Source organism: Mirounga angustirostris, unplaced genomic scaffold, assembly GCF_029215605.1.
Source record: "Mirounga angustirostris isolate CCGP_5_RB_7025 unplaced genomic scaffold, mMirAng1.0.hap1 SCAF_9, whole genome shotgun sequence".
Taxonomy (NCBI): domain Eukaryota; kingdom Metazoa; phylum Chordata; class Mammalia; order Carnivora; family Phocidae; genus Mirounga; species Mirounga angustirostris.
The window spans coordinates 5,071,053-5,076,950 of record NW_026991717.1 but is presented as its reverse complement, the minus strand read 5'-3'; the positions used below and the strand labels follow the sequence as shown (position 1 = coordinate 5,076,950).

The 5,898-nt window shown below is 50.5% G+C and overlaps 1 protein-coding gene across 7 annotated transcripts in view; it reads left to right on the top strand.

The window, feature by feature from the left end:
• Window positions 1-182: 182 nt before the first annotated feature.
• Window positions 183-5,898, top strand: part of ZNF592 (zinc finger protein 592) — a 47,250-nt gene continuing 41,534 nt past the window's right edge. For 3 of the 7 annotated variants that reach the window (XM_064569841.1, XM_064569839.1, XM_054513284.2), the window contains exon 1: window positions 183-341. The gene's annotated coding sequence lies outside the window, so the exon portion shown is untranslated. Of the gene's footprint in view, window positions 342-5,383; window positions 5,444-5,898 lie in introns of those variants that run through there. The other 4 variants (XM_054513285.2, XM_064569840.1, XM_045899337.3 and 1 more) reach the window with 2 other exon arrangements.

Below are 5,898 nucleotides of genomic sequence, written 5' to 3'. Positions count from 1 at the left end.
GCGGCGCCGTCCCCGCCCCGCCGCCGCCCGCGCCGCGCAGCCCGCCTCGGAGCCGGAGGCCCGGGGAGGGAGCGGGAGGCCGGGGGCCGGGGCCGGGGGCCGGGGCAGCGCCTCCGCCGCGCGGGCCTGGGCCGGCGCCCAGGTCCGAGTCGCCTTCCGCCCGCCCCCCCGCGGCCCCAGCCGGGTCCCGCCGCCAGGCCGGCTCCCGCCCCCGCTCCGCCCCCGGAGCCGCAGCCCCGCCCGCCACCGCCGTCGCCATGTTGTGGCTCCCGCAGCCGGCGCTGGGGACGCGCGCGGCCGAGCCCGGGGCCTGCCGCCGCCGCCGCCGCCGCCGCCGCCAGGTAAGCGCCCCCCGCGGGCCGGGCCGGGCCGGGGAGCCCGCGGGCCGGGGCCGCCGCCGCCCGCGGGCCGGGGCCGCGCGGAGCCGGGGCCGAGCCCGCGCCCGCGCCGCGGCCCTGCAGCCGGGCGGACCCCGCGCGCCGCCCGAGGCGAGGCGGCAGCCGCTTCCCCCGACCGCCGCCTGGCGGGCCCCGGCCGCCACCCCGCCCCGCCCCCGGCCGCGGGCCGCCTGCCCCTGCGCCGCCGCGACCCGCCGCCGGTGTCCTCCCCGCGCGGGACAGGCGGCCGCCCTCGGCCACAGCCCGCGGCCCCCCGGCCGGGCGCGGATAACGGTGCCACTTCACCCCGCCGGGGCGCCCTGTCAGCCCTTCCGTCCCCCGCCGCGCCGAGAGCTGGCGCCGTCCTGGGGCGGACACTTCGGGGATCGACCCTCTTGGGAGCCCCTCGGTCCTCCCCCACCTCCGCCCAAGTTCTGACCCTGGGGGAGGTCTCTTCGGGAGCAGACAGGTATTCCTGCTCCAGACGTGGGGGTCTTCAAGGGGTGACCAGGCCTGTTGATCAGGGTGGAAATGATCTCTCTGCAGGGGCTCTTCCTGCCAACCTGGGTGTGTGTGTGGGGGGGGGGGCTCAATGTGACCCGAGGGAGGACAGGGGAGCGTCTGCTGGACAGATGGCCTCCTGGCCTTGGATCAGCGTCTGTGAGGGGGAGGGGTCCATACGACCTTAGCTATGCCTGTTCCTGAGAACCCCAGGATTATGGGAGCTGCTCAGAGATTTTTAACTTTCTGTTTCTTTGAGTAGGCCAGAGGGGGCATTAAAAGTCCTGGACTGGAATAAATCCACAGGCCCACCCAGGGAAGCACGCCTGGCACCCAGGACTAGCCTAGAATAGGGCTTGGCAGTAGGAGAATGGGACTTGGGGGTAAGATGGTATTTGGCCTAGGGTTGGCCCACCTGCCTTCAGTTCTCTGTTCGTACAGGGCCTCTAGGGTGCATCTGTTGGTGTGTACAGTGTGGCTGAGCATACAGGATGTGGACAGACAGATGCCTGGCCTGGTGGGTGCTTGCTGGGATTTCATGGGTCTGTTTCCTCAAACTCACAGGTACATTGCACAGTGAAAGAGAGGAGGAAGCGCAGTGCTAGCACATGTATTTTGACCATTTTCCCAATGGTCATGGCTTTGATTCACTCAGTAAATTTTTACTGAGCACTTACTATGTGCTGGGCACTGGACTAGGTGCTGGGAGGATGGTGGTAAACCAGAAAGATACGTTTTGGCTTGAGCTCGTAGCCTAGTGGGAAAGCCCAATAATAAATAATCTGGAAATTTCGTTCCACACCAAATATTTGTCAACAAGTATGTGCCAGGCGTTGTTTTAGATGCTGTGAAGAAAGCAAGCAAAAATAACTGCCCTTGTGGAGATTTCAGTCTGTGTGTGTGTGTGTGTGTGTGTAAGACAGTAAAATAAAGTATATAGTGAAAAATGCAGCCTCTTAAAAGGGGCTAAATGCTAGGGAGAAAAAGAAGAGAGGGAAGGAGGATATGAGATATTGGGTGGGGGTTGAATTTACATTCAAGTGACCTGGGAAGGCCTTCTTAGAAGGTGTCTTTTGAATAAAACTTTGAAGGAAGTGGTAAACTAATCATTTCAAACTGTGCTGAGTTCGAGGAAGGAAAGATGAGCAGAATGCTGAGAGTAATTGGCCTTGATTTGATTTGGGGGCTTCGGGAAGGCTTCCCTGAGGAAGTGACGTCTGGGCTAAGACCCGAAGGAGGGTTAAGAGTTAACCATGTGTGGAGCAGCACGGAGCTTGGCAAGTTGGAGGAAGTGAAAGAGGCCTGTGTGGCTGGAGGGGGAAAGGGAGAGGGGAGATAAGTCTGTAGAGAGGTGAGTTAGATCACAGGGGGCCTTGGGGACAGAATGCCTCCCTCCCCCACCTCTCCCTCAACTTTGGTTTGTATCCACAGTGAAATTAGGAACCTTTGAAGGGTTTCAAGTGATTGACATGATGACATTTACATTTTAAAAGGTCTCTGGCCTGTTTGGGGAATGGACTTTGAGATAAGCAGGTAAGGCGAGGCTTTCTGTGTTGAGTGGCCTAACTACTTGATCTGCTTCGAAAAGCCTCAGAGCAGTCTGAGGGAGATCCTTTTCCTCAGAGTCTATTTTGTGCAGCTTTTAGGAAGGGAAAGAAAGACAAATTAGCATTTATGGAGTACCTGCTAGATGGAAGAATCAATTTGAGAGACTTCTGCAAACATCATATTTAACTTCGTCCTCTCTACAACTTAAGAGAAAGGGCTTGTCCTGCCCCTTTTACAGATACAAGCCCAGAGGGGATAGATGACGTATCCAAAACCACATTTGTAACCTAATCTGGATTCAAACCCAGGTCTCCCTGATCCCAGAGCCCACTGGCTTTCGAACCAAACTACTGGAGTTTGCATCTTGCTTCTGCCACTTGCTAACAGAATGATTTTGAGTTTAATTTCTTATGTGCCTCAGTTTCCTATTTGGAAAGGCCTCAAGCTTTTCCCAGCTTAAATGCAGATCGAAGTACCTATCTCATAGGGTTGGTAAATGCAGGTAAAAGCACCTACCTCATAGGGCTGTTGTGCATGCCAGATTAACCAAGCCACATAGACGTTGTAGCACTTACGTCACGTGTTAGTTGCTATTATTACTTAAATTTGTAAAACTTTTGACGTTGTAGCACTTACCTCAAATGTTAGTTGCCATTATTAAATTTTTAAAACTTTCATGCTGTCTCTTAGCTATGTTGTGGTCACGTCGGATGAGATTAAATATATAAAGATTTTATTTATTTATTTGAGAGAGAGAGAATGAGAGAGAGCAAGCACATGAGAGGGGGGAGGGTCAGAGGGAGAAGCAGGCTCCCCGCCGAGCAGGGAGCCCGATGCGGGACTCGATCCCGGGACTCCAGGATCATGACCTGAGCCGAAGGCAGTCGCTTAACCAACTGAGCCACCCAGGCGCCCCTGAGATTAAATATATAGATAATTTAATTCTTGGATTCCGTGAGACTTTTTCCCTCCCTTTTTTCTCTAAATAACTTAATGCCAATGTTCCATGTGATCAATCATTCAACATTGATCTCCCATCATTCTTGACACTGTGCTAGGACTTTTGGATACAAGGTGAGTTCCTTCCCTTCAGAACCTCAGGGTGTCCAGGGGAGGTCAGATATGTAAACAGATGAGCTACAATGCACTTAAGTTCTCTAATGCACCTGTAGTTAGAGAACTGTTGGGAGCAGTAGGAACTAAATGCCTGGGGGGAGTAGGGAAGACTTCAGGGCAGAAGTGACTTTTCAACTGGGCTTTGGAGGAAGAAAAGGAGTTTTACAGGCAAGTAAGACTAGGCAAAGGACAGGCCAGGTAGAGAGAGCTGTGTGTGAAAGCATGGAGCCATGAAAGGCCCGGTTGGTATGGGCAGGAGGCTGGAAAGCTGAGTTGGAGCTGTGAAAGGCAAGTCAAGTTTGGATTTTATTCTACAAGCCACAGAGAGTGTTAGATGAGTATTAGATACATCAGAGAGTATTAGATACATCAGATACATACCATGGTTGGTGTTGGAGTTAGAGAGTGGAGACAGATGTCATCCTGGGGGTGGCTTTATTTTGGCGGGATCACTATGTTTCAGGATCTGGTTCTCAGTTTCATAGTCCTAAAATTCAGTTTTGTAGGGCACTCGGAGCTTATTGGATCCAGGCAGACTGACTCATTAACCAAACTTGGAAGAGACTGATGCATAAACTCAGGGTATTAACTGGCCATGAGAAATGAAACTGCAGAATGACAGATGTTCTGTCCTCTGGCCATCCCCCCACCCCCACCCCTTCTGGCCAGGGCTGGGACATATTAACAAACTCTTGCTCCTCAATTCCTGTTTGTTTTTCTCAGGCTCATGAAAACTCATCCTTTTTGTTAACATAATCTTTACTTAAGCTCCATAGAGTGTGGCCAACCATGATTATTAATTGATAGAATGCATGATTCTGTATGGTATGGGTTGGATCGTATGTTTGTGAATCTTAAGGAAGAGGAAGAATAACTTTTTTAGAAATAAAATACTGGAAAAGGGGGTTCCTCAGACTTGGTATCCAGATTCTAAGTGGTGTGGGTAGTCTTGTACCCAAAGGGTGGTTGTGGGCAGATGTATTGGAAATTGTTGTGGGAACAGAGGTCTGTGAACCCATGGAGGGGGCAGGGAGCTTTTGGTTCCACTGGAAGGAGAGATTGGTTTAGAATTTTCATCTTCCCTACACATTGGAGACAGAAAAGAAAGTAGTAACTCCTCCCCTCTACCCAGCCTGGTCATGGTGAGCTTTGCTACTGGATTGGAATCTTCGTGGGGTTTGAGTTGTCTTAACACTTCTTTCTGCTTCTGCAAAGCTGGGAAGAGTGGTGATCTTCTAGAGGTTTGAATCTCTGTTTTTCTACAGTGAAAAATAAAATCCAAATAGACCAACCTAGATTGTGGACTAATTATTTTTCTTTTAAAACTCTAAAAAGAATTACACCAGAATATTCATGTAGAAAATGTAGGGAGCACAGATAGGTATATAAAGGAAATACAACTAACTGATAAATCCTCTAACCTAGAGCTACTGTTAACATTTTAATATTTAGTGTTTGTATTAGATCTTTATCTCCAGCTCTATCTTTATATGTAAGCTTGTTTTAACTTTTTCTTTTCCTACAAAAATAGGAACATCCTGAATAGGGGAGAATTCTGAGTGTGGAGCAATTGCATGTACTCACAGGCTGCACTCGTTTCCATTTCTGGGCATCCGGTCCAGTGTTCTCCCCCTCCGTGTTCTAGGAGTGTAGGATTGTGATATCCATTAGCTAATTAATTTTGAGAAATGTTTTAGGAGATCAGAGTGCTACTTCAGCCAACCATTTACTTTTATTTGAAATGGGAAGTGTGTATGTGTGTGTTGAAATGACATATCTGATCCTTTTTATGACTCAAAGAAAAGTTAATGAACACCTTTCAAATTCGGTGTCACCCACAGAGTCATTCCTCAAACCTCTCAGCACTTCTGGGCTGTCCTCTGTTCACTGTGTGACTTTGGGTAAGTCCTTTACCTTCTCCATTTTAGATTCTGAAGGTGTTGGATCAAGAGGTAATGGTGGCCCCTTTTTTGTCATTAACATACTCCAGGAGATGAAAAGGCTGATGATATCTGTACTTGTGATTGATTATGGAAAGACTGCCACAGTGCCACAGTATTGAGTGAAAAAAAGGAGTGTGTCCACTGAGCAGATTAACTCCTGGCCTCCAATCAGAGTGTGTTTGGGGGGGGGGGGAATGAGGGAGATCTGCATAACTTTGTTATTGTCTGTTGATGAGAGCTCCACAGTTACTGGAGCCCCCTAGAAAAATGCTTTGGGTAGTTCAGAGGTGGCATTAAGGGTCTTGTGCAAAACTAAGTCTCGAGGCTTATTCAGAGAATCAAGACCTACTACCCTCTAGGTTTAACTCAGAATGGACTCACCTCCTATCTGCAGAACAGAGTTTACTTACTTA